The following is a 25,869-nucleotide window of genomic DNA, read 5'->3' on the forward strand; positions in this document are numbered from 1 at the left end:
CAGCGGCGCACGTTGGCAGAGTGCAGGGAGGAGCACGTTAGCAGGAAGGCGGCGGCGCACGGTAGCGAACAGGCGCAGGCGCGGCGCACAATAGCCGTTTTGGCGCACGCGGGTGCAATGTAGTGAAGCGGCGCACGAAAGGCGCACAATAGCAGGCGCGGCGTACGGGAGTGGCAGGGCTGACGTCAGCCGCGGTTGTGTGGGCGCGTGGAGGCGCGTGGCGGAGGTGAGTAGCAACAGATGGCGCGTGCGGGCGCGTGTGAGAGTGGTGGCGGAGCTGGTGACGCGCAGAAGGTAAAGGCGGCGCGTGTGGGCGCGTGGATGGTGGTCTGAGAACGGGCTAGGTGCCGTTGGAATCGTGAGAAAATTCCGAGCGATTTGATGTATGCCACTGTGTACGGGTCTAAACACCAAAATCGAAAATTGCCAGAAATGTAACACTGGGCTCTGATACCATGAAACAATAATTTGAGAGAGTGATAGAGGATTGAGAGAGAGAGAAAGAGCCACAGAATTGTTCAGTGAATGTGTATATTACAAAGAGATTTACACTCTCTTTTATAGAGAGGAAAAGTTACATAGGGTGCCAATTAGCACCGAAAGAAGAAAACAATTGGGGAACATTCATTATGACAATTGGGGAACATTCATTATGACTATCACTAATAATAAACTAACATATAGCACACTAACATGATACAATAATAAACTATACAATAATACTATACAATAATAAACTAACAAGTTCTAGTAACTTAAGTTTGTATTGAGAGCTCATGTAACAGATGCCAGGAGGGCCAGCGGAAAAATTGTGGAAGCTTAGCTTAGAATGAAGCAAGCAAATAATATCAAAAAGTTAAAATAAACTAACACATTAGTAATTTAGTGTCTTTTACGCAATGTTATGATCTTCAGAAATATGCACATTTACTAAATTGTTGTGTTACATATTTTGTTGTGACCTAATTGGGTGATACTTGGAGTTTCTTCCATCCACATGGCTCGGGTTTGAGCCTCATGTGTGCTACTTTTAACATAATAATCTCAGCTACAAAGAGGGTAAAATCACCTTTGGATAGAGTAAGAATATGAAAAATGTAATTATAAATGCCAAACAAAATCAGAACATTATGTAACTATGAATGCTAAAACAAAACCCTAACCTAATTGTGTTTGAGTTGCCAAATGAGGCTTGAAGCCATTTGGTTGTCACTTACAAGGCAATTGAACACAAATAACTATGCTTAGACATAACTTGCCAAATGGACCATTTGGATCAAGGATGGAATCAGGATTTCGTCTTTGGTGATTTCGGAGCATAAATAAAAAATTTCACCAATCATGCATCACTAGAATCAACTTCTAAGCAATTTGCCTTTTTTTTTTTTTCCGGAAAATCCATTTATTGTAGACGGCTTTCCCATATATTATAGATATTATACAAATCAAATAACAATCATTTATTTTAAGAATTTTTTTTTTTACTAAGGGTGTCATGATCGAACAAAGTGGAAAGGACAACATTATTTTTTAATCTATTCATTCTTCATGATGGTCATTATATTTATTCAACTTTTTAACACAAGTGTAAACACGTGAGTTTTCCATTATATAGCTCCACTAATGCAACTAATTGCAGGGGCCACCACATATAATATGAAAAATATCTTGCTTCAAGCACTCTAGATGCAAAAATTCTATAAGGCTGTGTTTAGATCTTGGATTTGGGGAGAAATCTATGAAGGGAAAAGAAAAGCGGAGAGAAAAGTTAATGAAATTGCAGCTAAATTTTTTCCACAAATCCCTTCCATTTTCTTTGCTCTCCACAAATCCAAGATCCAAACCGGTACGCTGCTATGATCCCTCTTGACCTAAACTTAGTTGCCTCATCTCATGCAATAATTCCTAGTTGTTATGCTACACCTATTGACTGAACAGGGTAGCATAACAACTGTTCTGGATACTAAAGGAATTTGATAAAATTAAAAATAGAACCAAAATTAAAGGAAACAGATTCTAATCTGAATTTGATAACTTCTCTGGATACTATAACACCATGTCAGCACAGAGTTCGTCACACAAACACACACACACACACACACACACACAAAAAGCTAATAACTGCGCTAATTTAGGGTACATAATACAGTGATTATGGCATATTCAAGTTAAAATTAGTTGCAGTGCCAGAAATAATGGATTAGAAACCTCAATTGACGAAAACCAGTTGGATAATGCAGATGGCAAGAATCAAGGCCAGTGGAGGTGAAATTTGCTTCGGAAAGCAGGAGACCATCTGTGAGGAATTGATTTCCATCTTCTTTTTGCCCCAACTCACTTTGCCTCTAAGAAAAGTTTCTTTCCCTCCGAGTTCTCTTTTCTTTTACTCCAAGTATTCTTGCCTACCAAGTAACTCTTATCTTTTCTTTTCCCCCAAGTATTCTTCCTCACCAAGTCACTCTTATTTTATCAAGTGTTTGTAATTTTATTATTTTTGTGTGAGTTATCAAGCAAAGAAATAAAAGGTGTACATGATGAAACTTTGGGTTCATCCAATTGTGCAGTATTGGTGAACCATACGATTTAGTTGGACTATTGTATCATGGGAAAAACAAGTCTGCACCGGTGTGAGGTTTTGCCTAATCGCAGAGGGCTTAAATCTCCTTAAAGAGAACGAATTTCCTGCGCCTCAGCCTTTCAATAGTTATTGTAAATTTTATTATTTGTATTTTATGGTATTTTATTTGTAATTTTAATTTTTGCTAAATTTTTTTAATATTTCAATCAATTTTTTTTTTTTAATTTTTCAACACTCCTAACATAAATATACATAAAAAGTAAAATTTTTATGAAATTGTTGGTGATAATTACAAATAAAACACCAGAATATACAAATAATAAAAATTACAATAACTTTTGAAAGGGCTGAGGCGCGGAAAATTCGTTCTCTTTAAAGCCCTCTGCGGTTAGGCAAAGCCTCACACCGGTACAGCAGAAAAAACCTTGACTTGTCCCCCAGGATATAACAGCCCGACTAAGTCGTATGGTTCACCAATACTGCACAATTAGTTAAACCCAAAACTTTATCACATACACCATTTATTTCTTTGTTTGATAATCTCACACAAAAATAACAAAGTCACAAACACTTCTTCTTCTTCAAGATAAGAGGTTAGCTCAATTTATGAGAGAGAAAAACTTGGGGCAAAAGAAAAAGAAAAAAAAAAATAAGAGTGACTTGGTAGGCAAGAATATTGTGAGGGAAAAAAAAGATAAGAGTTACTTGGTGGGCAAGAATACTTGGAAGAAAAGAAAAGAGAATCTTTTATTTTATCTAATAATTTGTGATTTCTTTTTAGGCGAATTCGTTCCGAACAATTCTTGGTGATTTATTCTTTGTGTGGTTGATTTAACCAGAAAGGATCCGTAAGGCTCTTGAAGACTGGTCAAGTGCCTCCTGTATCCTCTCTTTCAGTTTTGCACTTTCAATTCAAGTCTGTAAGTAATTCAATTTTGTTCTTAGTATCAACTAGCACACACAGTCAACATGTTTTTGTTTTTTGTGTTTTTGTTTTGGTCAGAAACTATACAAAAGTAGAGAAGAAAAAGCAAAACAAAAATAAAGCCGAAGCAAAACTATCCTGGGTCTGACCACTGAATTTATCCGAAGCTTTTGCCAAAGAAGCTTCCACAAGCCACCTATCACAATTCTCAATTTATCAAAGCACAACAATCATTAATTTACCTTCTAAACAAATATTTAACCAAGCAATTCTCACCTATCACAGTTATAATAAGAGAAAAACATTTTGGCTGAGAAAAACATTTTGGCTGAGCACGGTGTTAAATTTAATTTGCCTTAGCCAAAAATCACCATAACATAACAGGTTTTGAATCCTCTCTCTGTGTAAGCTCGTTAGCCGATCAGATTAGGTCATATCTGGTAACAAATCTCTTCTATATGACAATTCACACCACTTCGTATTAATAAGGCAATGAGTCAATGACCCAACAGAAAACTGTTTTACCATAGAATCACATTTCTTCAATCGCTGACGCAATACAGTTAGTTCGTGTGTAGCTAGAGCAAAACTATGGTTGAAAGCTGCTACAAAACTCAGTTAGCTGAAACATACTATGCAAGATCATGAATAGCCAGCCCCTCACTCAGAGCATATATCCTTTATGATAACATTAAGCACCCCGTCAGATCAAGCTAATAGGTTTTTTTATATTTTTTCATGAAGAAACACAAGAATCATCTTGAATTACAATAGCTTGCATTGAGTTATTTATTTCCCCATAAAGAACAAAATTAAGATTCAAAATTATGTTGTAGAAGTCATATATCCGTTGCCTATGCTACATGGATTCCTCTTACATGCATGAAGTACCTATGTCGGACACTCAAGGCATTCACCTAGTAAGCATATTTAGTAATTTGAGTTTACTATAAAATTAAGCATAAAACTCCCACATTATGGCATGAAATGCTCTGAATGTGTGCCATGTTCCAGCATCCTGGACATAGGAATTAGATGAATTGAACATTTAGACACATACCCCGAGTCCATGTAATATAGCCTATTATTCATGCTCCAGCCCAATATCATTTAACTTGCAACGATATTCACCAAGGCACTTGACGTGAACTATTTTCATACCCATTTGTTTCCCTCACATTTTGGGCATTGGGAATCTGCATACTCCAAATTGAGTGAAGCCTTGGGCAGTTAATTCCCCTAGCTATCACTGTTTGCAGCAGCTTCTGATTTTAAGACCTATATCATAGAAGCCTTGCCTAAAGTTGGCTTGTTTTGAACGACACTCTCATATGTTTCAGTTCTTTTGTTCATTACCTTCCATCCCTAAGATTAAGGCAATCCAACGAATACTTTTTACGCATTCCTGAGTTTATGTTTGATCCACCGGCACTGAATACATAGATAGCTTTAGATGATAACCATATACCATGTGTAACAGAAAAAGTAGTAACAATAATAACAAATTTGCTCTGGCAAAATCATTATGCCGCGTGCAAACACAGACAATGATCAAATATAAACTTAAAGTAGAATGTTTACAATACGAGCAATTAAAGTAGACTGCTATGGTTATATGCAGCAGAAGTCAAAGAGATCGCAAAGAGGTTGGGCCCAAGTAGTTTGTAAACCCTACCAAAGGTCCAAATTAGGCGAACTCTCTACAACCAGGAGCCTATTTAGCACTGAGGGTATATACTCCCCATCCCACCCTTGCTGGCTCAAAGAAATGGGAAGAAGTCAACTCAAAAAAAAGATTCTAGCTCAACCGGACAGAATTCTTGCACCTCACAAGGAGGTCAAGAGTTCAAGCCTTGCCATAGACAAGGCTCCCACTCCCCCAGGCCATGGCTTTGTTACATAACTCTTCTATTTCTCCAATCGTATCTGTGTCCACTGAACATGACAAGGGTAAGGGTGTGAGATGTGTCCAACACCCGTAACAAATTTAGATATTTGAATTTTCTAATTTTATACAATATTTGAATAAGTAATATATATATATATATATATATAGACTATAATGAAAGTTAATATCTTGTTAGTTTGGTGAGGGAGAAACTTACTTGCATAATAATTTGCAAACCGAGAATGATATGAAAAATAAGAAGAGATTCATGACTAAATTTTTGGAGTTCTGATATTTTATTTTCAATTTGGTTAAGATTTGGGGGCCAACATGCTAATTTAGACAAACATTTCAAAACGGTAAACAAACCATACAAGGATTGCCAAAGGAATTCAAAAAATTTAGGATCATGCCCCCTCCCTAACCCCATTTTCCTTCGCCATTGAATGAGAGATATAAACTCCCTTTTTGTGAAGGATCCCATTTAATTTGAAGTACATTTCTAAATAATTTACACCACCTTATCTAAGCATACTTTTTTTAACAGACCTTATCTAAGCATATTATACAATATGCAACACGAGTGTTTAATGTGTCTCCATATCCATACCTAACCTTTGGATGCATATCCCAATATCTTAATATTTAGGTTTAGGAAGATCTGACACTTTGACACACATCAATATTCGATACTCATCCTGAGTCTATGACCTCCAATGTATCAAAAAGAAAGTCCAATTTAAGGGATGAGAAGTGATTTGATTGTAAGAAGAGCATTAAAAGAAGAGCAATAATGATATTGCTAAACTCACTTTCATTACTTCCACGAGTTTTCCACTTCCAGCTATCCCATGGTCTGATTGAATTTGTTGTGAAAACCACAAAATAGTTTTAGCAATAGCATTTCTCTCCACTTATCTTTGTGATATAGTTATAAAAGGTAAGTTTGCGAGGTTTGCATTTGCATCAATTCAATATTCACACGTTTCACTTAGAAAGCTAGTCAATCCACACCACACTAGAGAAAGGTCCCTACAGAATTGTGTTGCATTTATCTTTTTAGATACCACATACATGTGCACATTTTCCCAAAGTGAATTTAATGTACTTTCCTGGTGTGGATGAGAAAATTTTGAAACACTACACCTATATAATTATGAGCTAAATGTTACCACTATGTGCTAATTGCAAAATAACTGTTGGAAAGCCTAAAATCCAAATGAATAAAGACCGACAATAAGGGACCCAAGTCTTTTGTTTGTGGAATTTGAATTGCTAGGATGATTGATGTTCATTCTTTATTTTGGCATCATGCCAAAAGAGATTTTGAAAACTTTTGAATACTTTATTTTGGCATTGACTTTGAATAATTGTTTGGATGTTATTTGGAAGAAAAAGAAAGAAAAGTGAGAGATGGAATTAATCAATGAAAGTGTTGAAATTGAATGTATAAAGAGAAATAGAGAATTGTATTATTGATGTAATGTTGATTATACTGTCTATTACAAATGGTTCCTTATATAGATGTAGGTGTAGTGGAGTAGGTGGTGGTAGGTGAGGAGTAGGTGAGTGTAGTAGGTGAGTGTGTGGTAGGAGATGGTAAGTGTGTGGTAGGTGATGGTAAATTTTAACAGCCCCCCGCAAACTCAAGGGGGATAGGAACTAACCAACTTGAGTTTGGAGAGAGTAACAAAACAAGAAAATACATAAAAATAAAAGAGGATAGGAGACACTGTATGGTCGTGTCAGACCGTTGGTGAAGACACTGGATGGTGTCATAACGTTGTAGAGGACACTGTATGGGGGTGTCATAACGTGGTAGAGGACACTGTATGGTGGTGTCAGACCGATGTAGAAGACAGTTTATGGGGTCATGTCGGACCGTTGTAGAAGACAGTTTACGGGGTCATGTCGGACCGTTGTAGAAGACAATGTTGTGACAGTTGTGGTGACAGTTTACGGAGTCTTGCTGGACCCTTGTAGAAACTAACCGGAATCAATGTCGGGACAGTTTACAGAGTCTTGTCGGACCCATAAAGGAGCTAACCGAAATTAATGTCGGGACAGTTTACAGAGTCTTGTCGGACCCATAAAGGAGCTAACCGGAATCAATGTCGGGACAGTTTACAGAGTCTTGTCGGACCCTTAAAGAGTCGCACCCTCAAAAGGTGTGCCCAATCTATCAAAAGGCGTGCCATCGAAAGGCGTGCCCAATCCATAAAAAGGCGTGCCATCAAAAGACGTGCCATCAAAAGGCGCGCCAGACACGCGGTGATGCACGTGATCGACAGTGCGCGTGTCGGCCTCGTTGTCATGTTCTATATAAATCAATGCGGAGGCTGAGGCAGAAAACCTGCTAAAATCTTCTGAAAAACGCTTAACCTTGCCTGAGAGAGAAACTCTGTAATACTCTGTAACCAACCCGTCTCTGAAACACTCAGCAACATGGCCTCTTCTTCCCGTCCAGCTACCCAAAACATGGCCTCCTCTTCCCGTGGTCTGCTCACGCTCTTTCCAGAACTGAACGAGCCCACAAGAGAAGTAACTGGTGCGGTGGCCAGTAAACCTCAACCAAACACCTCTGTGTTTGCTCCGTTGAACTTTCCGATGCGGTCGGTGGAGCAAAAAATGGCGGTGCAAACTGATATTGAGGCCAATCAGTATACTCTGAAGTCATGTGTGGAAACCATGAATGCGGTCACAAACTTGTCGCACCGGCTGCAAAGCAGGACAAATGAGGTGCAACAGTTAAACTCCCAGCTGGCTCTGCTCCAACGCATGTATAAGGATGCGCGAGCAGAGATAAGTGTGCTAAAGGCAGAAAACAAGGAGCTGAAGCGGAAGGCCACCGTGATGTTCCGATTTGGAGGTCCACCATATGCTGTAGTGGAGGAGCAGGGAGGAGTGATCGTGCCCAGTGGAGTGGGAAACACGGAGGCAACACCGTCAAGGACCGCCCAGGACGGAGGCAAGAAGAAAAGACCGGCGGAATAGGCGAAGAAGTGAGGTCGGTGGGTGGCCGTCGGCAGAAAAGAAAACAAATCTTTGGGTGTTTTTTTTTTTTTTTTTTTTTTGTGTAAAATTGTGATCGGGGTTGATCCCTGAGATGAATAAAATATGGTTTGGTGTGCAAAGCTATATATATATATATATATATTTTTTTTTTAAAATAAACTGATGTATTATTGATTGATATCTGATTACTCCTATAAGCATAGACCGACTGCCTAGCAGTGGCAAAGACATGGAGTTTGAGAGGAATTTGGCCGGAGGAAGATGAGCGGCGGTGAAATACGGCGGCGGAGTGAGGGCGTGTAGAAAACTTTAGCGGAATTTGGTTGAGGTCCAGCGGACGGCTAAGGTGAGGTTGCCGCCCGCCGGTGAAGCGAAAATATTAGGTTCTAAACCTGCTCTGATACCATGTTGAAATTGAATGTATAAAGAGAAATAGAGAATTGTATTATTGATGTAATGTTGATTATACTGTCTATTACAAATGGTTCCTTATATAGATGTAGGTGTAGTGGAGTAGGTGGTGGTAGGTGAGTGTAGTAGGTGAGTGTGTGGTAGGAGATGGTAAGTGTGTGGTAGGTGATGGTAAATTTTAACATGAAACCCCATAACAATCATCTTCAAAATTTGTGTTATAAATTAAAGGTAATTTCATCAATGATATCATCTTCCTCATCATCTTGAAGTTGAGACTGATTTTCTAATAATATTGTTGTTTGAACTGAAACTCAGATTTGTTAGTTGATATTGATCATTGTCTGGCATAGCTTAACGTGGTGAGAAAGATAAGGTGCTAGTGAGTGAAAAAGAAGATATGACAAAGATTATAGTGTGAGTGAAAAAGAAGATATGCAAAGATCATATTAACCCCTTAACCCCTCCCTCCCTCCCTCCCTTCAAAAAGAAGATATGCTGATGGACATACAAACATATTGCCAAAGATATTTTTTTTAAAAACAAAAGAAAATATTAAACACAAGGTAAAGTATTCCAAATTTTCTAACTAGAGAATTTGTTGCAGGAAAATGACATGTAAACCAAAACCTACATCCAAAGCTTCCTATGCACAACCCAATCTAGCACAAGGAATTTCTTCCCACTATCCTGTGTCTCATCCAAGTCTTACAAAATCTCCTTCCTAAATCACTTCCCCTACTCAAATTCTACCCGAAACACCAATTATACCTCCTCTTCAAGCACCAATTAGGTGTCCTCTTCAAACACCAAAATTCAACCTCATATTCAAGCACCAATGCATCCTCCTTTTGGAAGTCCCCTAGCATACTCCTCTAACCTGAATTCAACCTCTACTTCAAAAACTTCCTTTTTTAAAACCTGATTTCCAAATTATTTTGCCAATAAAAATACCTCTAACCATGCACAACGTAATTAAAATGATTGCTATGGGTCTCCCTCAATCATTCAAGCAAGACTACCACTTCTTTGATTCTACAAACAAAACATTTGGCTCTATTCTCTGACAAAGTATGCCTTGTTAGAAAGAAAAAGTAGATTTCCCAAGTGTTTGGACAAAGGAATTCTCCAAGTTCTTCATTTAGAGCGTGTTTTGAATGCATCATATCGTCCCAAATGGGATGCTTATGTTGTATCCCCTAACTTGTAGCCTATGTCACATGAACTCAGGTACGGTTGTCCAGTGCAAGTGCATCGGACACATCCAACTCTAAATTTTAGGATATGTAAATGTCTCAAAAAGGATCCAAAAATTAGGTATAACTATAACGAAGAACCTTTAGTATAAGTATTCAGCAAGTTACTCTAAAAGCCTTTAGTATAGCTATAACAAGAACCAAAATATCGCAATCCAAAAAAAAGTTGTAAGTAGCATGCTCGATTTTTCTATCCATGAGTTCTACCTTTCATTTCATCACTAAAACTAGACCTAACAAGACATAAAAGCCAGTTACATATATGACTCACACGCAAACCCACTAATACAATTCCTTGATAAGAACATTGTAATTCCCAATTCCCTTTTGACTGTTCTTTGTCTATGAGGAAAATTTTTAATCTTAGAGACATTGGGCAGCCCCAAATTCAATATCAGATAGGCAATGCCAGGCACACTTTCTTGTGGATCAACAATTGGCACCCACTTGGCCCCTTGTATAAGCATTTCGGTGAAAGAATAGTGCACAACATTGGAAGGGCTTTGGATGCTAAAATTTCTGATATTATCGTTGTGAATGCTTGGAAATGGCCAAGGCAAAGAAATAGAGCTATTCAGCAGGTTATGGCTCTTACACCTGTATCTTAAATTCCTGACTCTAATAAATAGGATGAGATTTGCTGGACTCCCTCCAACAATGGGCTCTATTCTGTTAAGTCAGCCTGGGAATCTCTGAGAGCTGAGAAACCTACTGCTTCATGGCATAATATCATTTGGTTTAAAGAAGCTATCCCCAAATGGTCTTTCATTCTTTGGTTTGTTTCTCTTCAAAGATTATCTACCAGAGACAGATTTCTAAGATGGGGTATGCAACTAGATCCCTCTTGTCTACTGTGTAATGCAGCAAATGAAATCATAACCATTTATTCTTTGAGTGTGCATATGGTCAGAGCATCTGGAAGCAGCTTTTGAGTATCAACCAGTCCAGCAGAGGTATCTTGTGCTGGAATTATGAGCTTCAATTGGTTAGGATCAATTGCTCTAATCATTCCCTTAAAAGTGTAGCCCATAAACTATCCTTGGCTTGTGTTGTACCAAATCTGGATTGAAAGGAATGGAAGAATGTTTAGACAGGTTAACAATCATTCAGATGTTATTCTGGCCTTGGCTATTAGAGACATTAGAGCTAGGCTATGTTCTTTGAGGTATGTGAAGAACTCCTTTAGTAATTGGCAGACTTGCTTGGATTGGGATGTTTCTCCTTCCTTCAAGTGCATCACTAATAACCGGATTGTTGTTTTCCGTGTAATTTTAGGCTGTAGGTTTGTGTTTGGGTTTTGACCCTTGTTCTTTGTACTTGTTTTGTGTTTTGAATAAAATCTTAACTTACCTATAAAAAAAATTAAAAAAAAAAACACAAAAACACTTCCAACCAGCATCTCCAGTTTGTTTGCGAGCAAATCCGGACAACCTAGTCTAAGAGAAGTTGGGATTGGATATTTTTCATATTCCCCTTTCGACAAAACTTCCCTATTTATATGCTTGTCCTCTTATGATAACCCAAAAGTTTTACAAGTTTTCAAAGAACCATTGTCCCTCCTTTAAATTGGCAAAAGCATTTAATAATGTCATGATGATGAAAATATTAAAAGTTCTAGTAACTTAAGTTTGTATTGAGAGCTCATGTAACAGATGCCAGGAGGGCCAGCGGAAAAATTGTGGAAGCTTGGCTTAGAATGAAGCAGGCAGATAATATCAAAAAGTTAAAATAAACTAACACATTAGTAATTTATTGTCTTTTAGGCAAGGTTACGATCTTCAGAAATATGCACATTTACTAAATTGTTGTGTTACATATTTTGTTGTGACCTAATTGGGTGATACTTGGAGTTTCTTCCATCCACATGGCTCGGGTTTGAGCCTCATGTGTGCTACTTTTCACATAATAATCTCAGCTACAAAGAGGGTAGAATCACCTTTGGATAGAGTAAGAAACTGAAAAATGTAATTATAAATGCCAAACAAAATCAGAACATTATGAGACTTGAAGCCATTTGGCTGTCACTTACAAGGCAATTGAACACAGATAACTATGCTTAGACATAACTTGCCAAATGGACCATTTGGATCAAGGATGGAATTGGGATTTCGTCTTTGGGGATTTCGGAACATGAATAAAAATTTTCACCAATGATGCATCACTAGCATCAACTTCTAAGCAATTTTCCTCTTTTTTTTTTTTTTTTTTTTTTTTCGGAAAATCCATTTATTGTAGATGGCTTTCCCATATACTATAGATATTATACAAATCAAATATCAATCATTTATTTTAAGATTTTTTTTTTACTAAGGGTGTCATTATGATCGAACAATGTGGAAAGTATAAAATTATATTTTAATCTATTCATTCTTCATGATGGTCATTATATTTATTCAACTTTTTAACACAAGTGTAGACACATGAGTTTTCCATTATATAGCTCCACTAATGCAACTAATTGCAGGGGCCACCACATATAATATGAAAAATATCTTGCTTCAAGCACTCTAGATGCAATAATTCTATAAAGCTGTGTTCGGATCTTGGATTTGAGAATAAATCTATGAAAGGAAAAGAAAAGTGAAGAGAAAAGTTAATGAAATCGCAGCTAAATTTTTTCCACAAATCCCTTCCATTTTCTTTTCTCTCCACAAATCCAAGATCCAAACCAGTACAGTGCTATGATCGTGCTCTTGACCTAAACGTAGTTGCCTCACCTCATGTAATAATTCCTAGTTGTTATGCTACACCTATTGACTGAACAGGGTAAGATACATACTTATTGAACACTACTCAGTTTTTTTTTTTTACCAATGTTTTCTAACATGATTTTTCCTACAATATGTTTGGATCAGAACAAAAAAGAAAAGAAATGATTGTGGTCTCTCATCTAAGTGAGAAGGAATATTGGGTTTTCTCACTCTATTGTTTGGATGAGGAAGAAAGCAAAGTATGTGATATAAAGATATGGGTGGGATTTTTTTTCTTCCTCCTTAATATTTTTTAATTGCAATCATCATCAATAATGAAAAATATAGAACCAACCAGATTGTTCTGAGTAAATCTCAAATGTATAGGAGTTCCCTTTTTCACCATTCCTCATCAATTCTCACCAAACTTACAAACCAAATCTGAGAAGAAAAGAGTAAAATCTTTCTTTTCAATTCTTATTATTTCTCACCAAATCACTCCATCGAAACTGAATAAATCCCAGGACTCCTAAACTAGATAACGTTGAGTTTATATGAATCAATCAAGCAATCCATAGAAACAAATATAGAACACAAAACATAAATTGACAAATTGAAAAGGGTAATAAAAATGTTACCTTTGGGAAGCTTGACAAGGTGAGAGATGGCGAGGACAAGAAAGGGAAAGGGAGGGAAACCAAGAAATCGACGGAATGGGTGGCGTAGGGAAGGATCCCTAGAAAATAAATCCATCTTTTACCCTCCAATAAAAAAGGAATTTCCATCCCCACTCACTCCATTCCCACAATTTCTTGCTCACCATTCTGCCTTTCCCTCTTATTCCTTCTATTTTCTTTCTTTCTTTTTCTTTGATTTTGATTTTGATTTTGATTTTGATTTCCTTGCCCTTTGTCTCTATCTATAATGGAAAGAGATGAAACCAAAATGGAATCAAAAGAAAGGAAACACTCTCTGCGTTTTGTGGAAAGAGATTTCGAACGTTTTTCCTTGTGCGGTGTTTGGTTGGAGTTTTTGAGGTGGGATTTGGAAAAGGAATGAAAAATGTAATCTTATTTATGTTTGGTTATAATAAAAAATATATGGGAAAAGAAAGGGGGTGAGAAATAAATAAAGAAATAGGATACTTTTTAGGATATCAATTCTATTTTATAACCAACACAACCAAACATAGTTGGGATTTGGAATTTTATTAATTCTTTCTCCTTTTCCTTTCATTTTCATTTCCCTTTCCATTTCCCTTCCCAAAACCCCCAACTAAACACAGCGTTAATTTGATGAATAGAAGATGACCCAATAGTTAGATGGGCATGGTTTCTAACTACTTTTCATTGTGTAACTTGAACTGGAATTTTTTTTAGGCGATCATACAGTAATTTTTTATATAGTTGAGATTTAATTTTATAAAAGTTAAAAAGAATCAAAAAAAAAAAAAAATATTGAGTTAAAGGGTAAAATAGTAGTAAGGCCTTGTTTGGCATAGACTATATAATCCATCTTTTTATCTTTTTATCTTTTTATCTTTTTTTCATCACATCACCTCTCTACTTTTCTGCACATCTTTTCGTAAAAAGACAAAAAGTGCACTTTTTTAGGACACCCCAAACCAACCCTAATAGTCGCTTAAAAAAAAACTCAGGCCTCATTTGGGAACAGACTAATTTAGTAACTTTTTGGCTATTTAGCTAAAAAGGTAGGTAAAAAAAACTTGTATGTTTGGGATGACTTTTTGGCTAATTACGAAAAGATGTGCAAAAAGTAGAGAGAAAATAGAATCTTTGACTTTTTGGTATGGGTTGTTGACTTTTTGGCTAATTTAGTAACTTTTTGACTAATTGACTAAAATAGCCTCTTGCCAAACGAGGCCTCAGCCACATGAGAAATCACTTTAAAGAATCTGGACCTTGTACCTTGGTCCCAAGCCAAGTTCTTTGGCAATAACAGGTTGAATATTTTTCTGAAAGGAAAATGAGATATAAATTTATTTTTTCGATTTAATAATGTATAAATAATATGATTTATTGATGATTAGATAAAGTATAAAAGAGAATGTTGCTTTTAATATCTTAATTGATTATTATATTACTTGACTTAAAAATTAAATCTAATTTTTAGTTTTGAACAATAATATATTTTTCTTGGAATTAATTGAGAATATAAGTTTGGACAATTGAGAGACGTTGGAATATGGTAAGTAAGGTCACCTATGGAGTGAGTAAACAATTATCCCACCGTGGAATCAAAAAATGCTCAAACCACTTACTAGTGGAAGACCAACCCATTGCACGTGGTAGTACGGCACTAGAACTTATTCTTCCTTTTGGTATTGCCTTTGGTTATGAGACTACCTCTTGGTGGATGTGAGAGCTAACATTCTTCCAATGGAAGTTCTCCATTCTTTGGATATTAATACACTCAACTTTGGCCTTATTTGTCCTCTCTTAAAAAAAGTCAAAAAATCAAAAAGTCACTATCTTATTTAAATCACATCATTTCTCTACTACATCACTTCAAACTTAATCCATACACACCTCATATTTCATAAAAAGTCAAAAAATACACTTATTTAGAACATCCTAAACAACTCCTAACTCTACAAGTTAGAGTAAAATATAAGCGTCTTTTCTCTTGGTCATGTCATGTCCCCAAGGCTATCATTATGGAGTCTTAGACCTAAGGTGAAATCTATGGGATTACTCTAGCAGCCAATTCAAAGATTTGAAGGTGCCAAAAGATTGATCAATCTATTCTAATTTTCATTTTTATGACGCAATGATTTGAAGGTGCTAAAAGAATGATCAATCTATTCTAATTTTCTTTTTTATGATGCAATGATGCAGTAGCGATTTGATGCTTAGGTCACTAAGATTTTTATCTAAGGCCCCCACACACATAGAAGAGGCCTCACATATTTGTGTATCTTATTAATTCATTACATTTTGTTTGCCTATTTTTTCATTTCAAGATGTTTTGCAAACAAAAGGAAATAAGGTGGTTGCTGTTTCGAATTATTTGAAAAAGGTTAGATTGTTTTCACAATGCTTGCATTATTTATAGGATTTTATTGACAATTAGCAGTTGATCTGTACAATATATGTGCTATTTTTTTATTATAAATATTTGATGATACAATGTGTTATAAAATAATAATTTTAATTTTAATTTAAAATTAAAATTAAGTATGATTTTAATTATTTATTTTGATAATATTGGTGCTATCATTTTATAAAATTATTACTTGAATACTTATATATATTAATTTTAGTTAAATTATTTGTGTATTTTGATAATTTTAATTATATCCTATTATAAAAGTATAATTATCATATAATAATTTTGTATGATATATATTAAATTATAAAATACTAAAATAAATACTCATTTTGATATTAAAAATAATAGTTAAATTCAATCGAATCAAACACAAGCAACTTCTAATATAATGAAAAAAAAAAGGCACATTTCAATAATCCTATGTTTAAAACATAGATGTATAATTTCACAAGAAGCTTAAGAACTTCAAAAAACTTACCTTAAAAGTGAGCCGAAAAACACATTGCAAAGGGAAAAGGACAGCAAGCAACAGTTTATTACCAGAAGAGAATGAATGAGAAAATGTACATGCCATCTTCCATTGCAAACTGAGTAATTATTCAGTAGTCAAATTAATGACATAATGAAAATTCAATTTCTTATTTGTCAAGAACATTACATACACATTGCCTCCGTTTGGGAAGTGGGTTGGCTTTTTAGCTTTTTGGCTTTTTGGCTATTTTAGCCTGGGCTATTTTAGCCTGGTTTGGGAAGGGCTTTTTGGCTTTTTGGCTTTTTTGGTTTTTTTTGTGAGAGAGGATTGTAATGATTATGGGTTGGATTTGATGTTTTGTTTTTTGTGGCTAAAATAGCCTATTTTGTTTTTTGTGGCTATTTTAGCCAAAAAAACCTGGCTTTTTGCTTGCCAAACGGAGGCAATGTCACATAATTTTTTTTTTGTTTTAAACAACCTAATAATTTTTTAAACTCTATTTATACAAAGTCTTTTGAAACAAACAAAAGCTAGTAATTGCCATATCTACTTCTGTTGACTTTGTTAGCCAATAACTCTTGTTATGTTCCTCATAATTTTTGACTTCTTTAACTAAAAATTTATATATTTATTTTTTTTGACAAAATTTCTTTGCGTGTGTTGTATAATACTTGCAGTCGTTCAAAATTTTTTTGGCAAAATCGTTAAGAACATCCTAAAGATCCATTGAGCTTCCACTATTGCAATTTATCAAACTTATATATTCAAATGTTTTTCTTTATCATTTCAAATGTTAGGCATGACAATAACACAATTTATATAATTCTAAAGATGTTTCTAAATGACTGCAAATCTATCTGGCACACGTAAATAAATTTGTAGCAAAAACTAGAGGATAAATTTTTAGTTAAAAAAGTCAAAAATTATGAAACAAAACATTACAAGATTAACAAAATGAATGAAACAAAAGTAACTATAATAAAATTAATAACTTTTGTTTGCTTTCAACATATAGTACCTAGATTTATTTCATCAATAATATTGATCATCACAAAAATTTGAACATTAATTGTTAAGAACATAAACTCAGCATTTCCTTTTCACTTAACAACCCAAATGACTATGACCTAAACCATTTTAGTTTTAAAAATTCCAATTTACAACAATTCCTGCCCAAACAATTCTTAGGCCATTGTGGTTTCATAATCAAATTGTAATGCTATTGGATACAATATCACAAGTTTGAAAATAATTTGCCATGCTCGCTAATTGGCACATTAACTCAGATCAATTGTTCCAAATTTGGAGCAAAATTATTCACTATTGTGTGTGGCATGACCGCAAACGGATCTCACATGATGCATTAGTGTCTCGCACAAGACCCACACCAACGTATGATGTGTAATCCTATTTGTAACAATACCACACACAACATTGAATAATTTTCATTGAACTCAAGAGAATAGTAGGGGTCAATTTGATTATCAATTTCCGAAACTTTCTTAGGATTGTAGAGCAAGTGTAAAATCCATTGGAAGCTAAAATAAATCCCATAATTATATGAGAGCTCATTCAATGGAAAGAGAAATGAAAGTAAACGATGTTTTTTGTTTTTTTGAACTAGAAAGTAAATGATATTGTCACAACCATTTTTGTTACTTCTATGACCTTCTTAAGAAAACAACCAAGCATTGACACTAACATTGCCTCACATTTACGGAAGAGTTTGAAGGTATAAAAAAGAAAAGAAAAAGGTACTGAAAAGCTGTTGTGCTTAAGGGCCAAAAACAAACATCAAATAAATAATCACACAAGAAAACAACAAAATTTACATGGTTCGGCAATGCACGTACGTTCACACCGTGGATTTCACTAATTGAAAAGAAAATTATAACTTGTTTCTATCTTTGTCAGCCTCACCTCTCTTACTCTCTTCAGTTACTCTTTATGTTTGCTTCGTCTTCACTTGTACACTGCTTGCACTTTCCATACGTCCCTATTTATATATAATTTTAGAGGACAAAAGATGTACTTTGAAGTGATAAGTTAACAACTTGTTCTTTTACAATACGAATTGTTAATTTTCCAACTTACTAAGCTTCTAAAATTTGAGCCAACACAAGGCAACTAAGTCGATCAGTCACTACGTTGGATGGAAAATGCTCACCTAAGTGGAGATTTATTGCCTTTTTGTTGGCTAAGATTCTAGAATTCAAAAAAGTGGACAAGTTGTTTTGACTAAAATTCTAGAAGCTAGGCAGAGTAGGTAAATTGCAACAAGTTACACTACAAATAAACAAAGTTGATAAGTTGCCAACTTACTACTTCAAAGTATATTTTTTGTCTTCTAAAATTGTGTATAAATAGGGACGCATAGAGAGTGTAAATAATACGCAAGTGAAGAGCAAACTAATGTAAGCAAAGAGTGATCGAAGAGAGTAAGAAAGATGAGGTTAAGAAAGAGAGAAATAAGTTGTTATGTTCTCTTCAATTAGTGACATCCGTTGTTGTGGACGTAAGCACATTGCCAAACCACGTAGTTTTCTTGTGTGATTATTTGTTTGGTGTTTATTTCCGACTCCAAATCACAACAAAACAATTAAAGAAAGTCACTTCCCTTATATGCATTAAAAAGGTACACATTGTACACTATATTAGAAAAAGTCAAATTGGCTTACCCATGATCTTTTGATGATTTCATGTTTGCTCACATGACTTCTTCAAAAGTAACATTTAATAATAAATAAGAAAATTATAGTATATATTCCTGAGACATTGCTCCAACAGTTTTACAAGCCATACATTTGTGTCAAGTTGTCACTATGTACAGGGAACACCTTTGAAATATGTGGCTCATCAAATGAAAAAAATACTAATCATACATATAATTAAGGGCAAACACGAATGGGATGCTAGTCCCATTCTCATATGTTGATTTATAACAATTTTAGTAGTTTAATAATAAAATAATAATAATTGTTAATATATCTAATGATGTCATTTATCACACCAATCCTATTATGATTAGAATTATTATTCCTATTATGTTCCTCAATACTGATACAGACCCCCATACATTTGTGTCAGGTTGTCACTATGTACAAGGAACTCCGTTGAAATATGTGGCTCATGAAATGAAAAAAATACTAATCATACATATAATTAAGGGCAAACAAGAGTGGGATGCTAGTCCCATTCTCATATGTTGGTTTATAACAATTTTAGTAGTTTAATAATAAAATAATAATAATTGTTAATGTATCTAATGATGTCATTTATCACATTAGTCCTATTATGATTAGAATTATTATTCCTATTATGCTCCTCAATACTGACACAGACCCCAACTATCCCCCATCCCCACTATCTCCACATACACACGTGGGGGTTAATGATTGGAGAGAAGAAAAAAAAAAATTTAACCAATGATCGCCCACTAAAGGTCCTAGGGTCTCCCCCAGTGGGGTACGGTCATTAGCCAAAATTTTTTTTTTTCTCTCTCCAATCACTAACCTCCACGTGTGTGTAGGAGTAATAGGAGTGGGGACAGTTGGGATATAATGCTTGGGACCACCACAGGAGGAGACCCCCAGTGAGCGGTCATTAGCCAAATTTTTTTTTTTCTCTCCAATCACTAATCCCCAATTTTTTTTTTCTCCAATCACTAACTCCCACGTGTGTGTGGGGGTGAGGGGTAGTGAGGGTCTATATCATTCTACTACCCTACACACACGTGAGGGTTAGTGATTGGAGAAGAAAAAAAAAAAAAGAAGAAGATTATCCTTTCTTATTTAAGACTTCATTTACACTATATAAAGGATTATTGTACTTATATTTCATTATGATTAATAAGACAAAGATCCTTTGAAAAAATGTTTATATAATTGTATGGAGAGAAAGACAAGAGAAGAGAAGACAGAGAATACTCTCCCTATATTATTAATCATAATAATGAAATAAAAGTACAAAGAGAAGTCCTAAATTACAAAAAGAATAAAATAGAAATAATAATCTTAATTATAATATGGATTGAAATTATAAATGACATCATCATATACATTAATAATAATAATAATTTTCTATCAAACCACTTATTATTACGGTGGGCAAACCACTCAAAAAACCAAGAAATTGAACCAACTTGTTTTGCTCCTTGAAGCGACATGGTTCAATTTTAGGTCTAAAACTTATCAACTTGACTAGGTAGGTTTCATTCTCAAGTTTGTCATATTATATATTGTAATTGTCCTATAATTATTTTTATTTTTTCTTTCTTTAATTGTTATTCTTGTTTTTATAGTGGAATTCAAATTATGACAATTTCATTCTATAAACTATTTTAGTTTATTGTATGATATGTATAAAAATTTTAAATTAATGTGAACTTTTAGTATTAATTTGAATATATTGAAGTTGAATTATTCGTTTCCAAAGGATGGTCAATTCAATTTGGAGTCCAAAACTCCATTTCCAAAGGATTAATTCGGTACCAAAGGATGTCATCTAAAATTTATTTCTTGTCACCTAAAACATCATCTACTTATGTGGCGAGATGTATAGAGTAAAATATTGACACAAAATTCAACACACTTTACTCTCTCTTCTATTTGAAAGTATAGGGCCCACACTAAAAGTTGGTTTGGAAAGCGAGTTGACTTTTTAATTTTTTAATTTTTTAGCTATTTTTGTGAGGAAAAAGTGTAATAATTATGGATTGAATGTAATGTTTTATTTTTTGTAACTAAAATAACCTATTGTCTTTTGTGATTAAAATAGCCAAAAAACCCAATCTAACTCTTCCCAAACGGATCCTAACATTCAAATCTTATGTGAGAGAATAATTTAGTATGTAAAATTTTATATATCTTGACATTGTTGGGATACATAAGCAGAAATAAAACCCGCCACATGATTTCTCAAGGAAAAAGATATTGACACCTCCTAATTTACAGACTAAAGCACTCCCTACTAATATTGGGAATAGTTTAATATCTGAACTAAGAGATATTCCTAATGATGTTGTTTCCTTAAAGAAGATATCACGGCTGCTTTTTTAAAATAAAAAATTTAAAAAATTAAAACATTTTTTAATAAAACAAAAAATTATTTGATAATTCAAAATCACTACGTTATTTTTATCCCGATTAATTATAATCGATTAAATCAACTAAAATAAAACCCAAGATCCCACTTTTTCATCTTCTCAAAGAACTAGATGTGATAAAATGAAATATCGAGTCTTAATTTTACTGATTTGACAATCATAATTGATCAAAATAAAAAAAATAACATGATAATCCGATATAACAAAAACAAAGAGAAAAAGAAAAAAAAAAAAAAGACCACTCCTATCCTCTCTTCCTAAACTACAACACATTCACTCACAAAAACCTTATTTGGTTTTCGAACTCAATTTTTTTTTTTTTTCCGTGAACTTTTTTCATATTTTAATCATTTTTTTTACTTTTTAAACGTACCTAATATATGTATACCTGAAAAATAAATAATTTTGAAAAAAATTTACCAAAAACAAAAAAATAATAAAAAAACTACAAATTTTTGAATTTTTTTTGTCTTTAGTAAATTTTTTCCAAATTTATTTATAAATATTTTACATTTCAAGTCAAAAATAAATTTGTTCACATATTTTAATGTTGAGCAATGATAGAGAGCTCTAATATTTGAGTTTTAAAGAGAACTCTATACATGTGACAAGGAGGGAAAAAAAAAAAAACAAATACACAGGCAAGCACATAACATCATCACAAGTGAATCTCACCCATTTAAAGCTTCTCCGGAGCTCCCTTTTTAGAACTCTCAATCATTTTTCTTTAATGTTAAAACAAAAAATGTTTAGAAGCTTTAATGGTAAATCTCAACATGTGACGGTATGAGATTACATGATGTGATATTTTAATCTGTTTTTATTTTGTTTTTTTTTTAATTTTCAATACCACATGTACAGAGCTCTATTTAAAACTCTATACCTAGAGTTCTATTTGAAACAACCATATAATATATGATTAGAATCTTAGGTCTTGTTTGGCAATTACATGTTTTAATCAAAAGCCAAAACTCGTTATAAGTTACCATATTACTCTTTCTACTTTTCTACACATTTTTTGATAAAAAATAAAAAAAATTACTAAAATAACTTGTTCTCAAACTGAGACCTTACATTTAGGCTTTGTTTGGTATGTATTATTTTAACACATTATCTTATTTGGATTATAATTATCTTATTTAAATCATATCATTTCCCTACCACATTACTTCAACCACACCTCACATTTCACATTTTTTTCATAAAAAGATAAAAATATATATTAATTTTACACTTCCCAAATAACCCTTTAAAATGTGTATATACCCAAACAAAATTGTGGATTCTAAAATCTTATGCGAATCAAATATTACCCTCTTTTGGCAATTAGATTTAAAAGTCAAATTTTAAATTTTTTGAGTTTTTAAATGACATACCTCTCTATTTTTAAAAAAAATATTTTTTCAAAAACAAAAAACAAAAAAAAATTAAAAAATTGAATTTTAACCTAATTTTCAAAACAAGACATTATATATTGTTCACGCACTCTTTCATTTTAGTGTTTTTTTAGTTTTTTTTTTTTTTAACTGTAATGTATTTTTTTTTAATATTTAGAAAATTTTACATTTTGGATTCTCCTCGGCTAGACGGAAAAATAAAATAATCTAAATTTTTTTGAAAAATAGTCAAAAAAAAAAATGACCCCCCCAAAAAAGCCAAAAATAATTGATTTTTTTGACTTAATTTAGTACTTTTTTATAAAAAAAAAAATTAGATTCGTCTATATTAAACAAATTTGATATATAAAAATTTTGACATAATTTCAAAAAATCGGAATCCATGTGTAAATTAAGAGGTTTGCTCTATCAAAAACAAAATTTGAACCAAATCCTTGTTAAATTACTCAAGAATCTCAAGACCCACTAGATTTCTCTTAAAAGATTGAACAGATCTGATATTTTGTGACAGTTGAACAAACCATAAACAACATAAACATGAAACAGCAAAAGTCATAAAACTACTTCAGATCTATGCAAGCAAATCATTAACAAAAACAAATCACAAACACAGATCAATCTATTATACATAACAAGAAAAGAAGAAGAAGAAGAAGAAGATGATGATGATGATGATGTTACCTTAGCAAAAGATTGAAAGATCTAAAAACAGCAGGACAAGGTAGGGAAGGGGAGGATCTGCAGAAAATCATCGGTATGGGGGTCTTGGGAAGGATTTACGCTTTAAATCCTCCCCAAGCTCTCCACACCCACAACTTCCTGCAAATCGATCTCCCTTTACCTCTTGCTCCTCTCACATCTTTGTAGATTATAGCAAAAATTGCAACAAAAAACAAAAATACAAATGGAAAGTTGGGGAGAAAGGAGGAAGCACTTGAAGCCATTGGAATAAGAGGACTGGGAAAGAACAAAATATATGAAAATCCTTCTTCCCCAAACCTCCCTATCCTATAGATTCATGTAGCTAAACCTCCCTTCTCCAACCCTCCCTTCTCTGTTTTTTTAGTCTTTGGCATATTGTTCTTCCGATACTCTACCAAGACTTTGTGGTAGTGAACAATACATAAAGCTAAGAGGCAAGTGGTTTCCTCAACATAAAACATTAAAAAAAGAGAAATGCTACAATGTGAATCTTTAAAAATGTATATATCAACCCAACAATGATAGAGGGTCTTAATTTTTGTGGCTCAAATGGTTCGAATTTGTCAAAATCACATCGTTTTGAGTACAAAACAACATCAAAATTACCAAAACGACGTCATTTTGACAAATTTGAGCCATTTAAATCACAGAAATTAAGGCCCTCAAACATTTTCCATATCAATAAAAAGGGAAGGGGGAAATTTTATTTCAGTACAACTTACAAAAAAATATTTATATATTAATGATAAACTTTTTAATATTATAAAACTAATTTTACAAACTTTTTTTTTATGTATCTGAAATTATTTTTTTCACTCTCCCTTAGCTTGTTATTTTCTCATAAAAAATTAAAATTTTTGTAGTGAAAATTATAAATTTTTATGATAGAAATTATTATTTTTGTGGTAAAAATTATGAGTGGCGAAATTATGATATTTATGTCTAAAGTAAAAATTATATTTTTTTGTGTTGACCAAAAAGTTATATATTTTGCTATAAAAATTATATTTTTATACAAAATACATACCATATATTTGTATTGGGACAACTGGACCAGATTTTTTTTTTGTAAGATTGTTTGATCAGCACTTGTATGCTTACAACTTCTTCTACCAGTCATGGCTTCAAGATCATGTGCAAACTTATTAGATTTGGCCTCTGGGACCTACTGGTTGTCCCTCATACTCCTAGATACTTCTTGATAATTTTAAATGTCAATTGAATCAGCAAATATTAGATACTTCTTGATAATTTTAAATGTCAATTGAATCAGCAAATATTGAATTAGGATGTGATATATGTGTGATGATGATGAATTTGAATATAATTGGATAATGAATTCATTCTCAGTGATGATAGAGATGTCTATTGATCTCATCTGTTGAATATACTATAGATCTGATCTATTGAATATATTACAGATCAAATCTGTTTTAGCAGATAAAAAAATTAAATTTGTAACGCCTCCAAAATAATACATAAAAAAATCCAACATTCATTATATACATAGACAAGAGAATAAACCGTATTTCCATTCATCAGAGTATTCTTATAAAAAGTAACACATATTGACAACAAAAGTAAATACCCTGTAAGCTTACAACTTTCCAAATCAACACTTGGTTACAACAAAAGAAGAGTTCTAACTCTCTACACAAATAAGTCATTGGCTTGAATTTACATGCATCACTAAAATATTGAAACAACCAAAAGAGTATTCAACTCTCAAAACCATCCAAGCTAAGGCCTTGGGGGCGACATAACACCTGAACCTGAAAATGATGTCTCATATAGGGTGAGCCAACGCTTAGTAGAGATATGCTAAACATAATATGAACAATGACTAAAACATTGATGTTTGATAAATATTTAACTCATGTAAACAAACAAACATCTTTTTCCATTTCATTATCCAAACCAATTCATAGATATGGTTTCCTGTTCAGTCAAACAGTTCATAATGAGCCTACAACTCATATTAACAATACTTCAACGATTCAATTTTAAATGGGACTACAACTCATATTAACAATACTTCAATTCATCTACGTTATGCAAACGCAATTAGGATTTCGGGACTTTCACCCTAGACACTCCGGCCAACTTAGTTATCACTGGAGTCCATCCCCTATCTCCTCCCAAATTCGGTTTAGGATTCCATCCCCTATCTCCTCCCAAACCGTCGAGTACAACCCCTATCTCCTCCCAAATCGTATACATATACAATGTATTTAAACACTTATCATACACAATGAACAAGCCAAGCACATATTCAATGTGTTATCCCATCCGTCATATTCATTTACATATTCAATTGATTAGTTTTAATTCACCTAATCATCATGCAGTGTCTACAACA

The 25,869-nt window shown here is 33.6% G+C and overlaps 1 long non-coding RNA gene across 1 annotated transcript in view; it reads right to left on the minus strand.

The window, feature by feature from the left end:
• The window catches only part of LOC145801356 (uncharacterized), a 30,516-nt gene extending 16,746 nt beyond the window's left edge, over positions 1-13,770 (minus strand). Inside the window, exon 1 of the long non-coding RNA XR_014342710.1 lies at positions 13,402-13,770. This is a non-coding gene — a long non-coding RNA (uncharacterized LOC145801356). The remainder of the gene's footprint in view (positions 1-13,401) is intronic.
• Positions 13,771-25,869: the final 12,099 nt, after the last annotated feature.

Source organism: Camellia sinensis, chromosome 10, assembly GCF_055761805.1.
Source record: "Camellia sinensis isolate YWXY chromosome 10, ASM5576180v1, whole genome shotgun sequence".
NCBI classification, from domain to species: domain Eukaryota; kingdom Viridiplantae; phylum Streptophyta; class Magnoliopsida; order Ericales; family Theaceae; genus Camellia; species Camellia sinensis.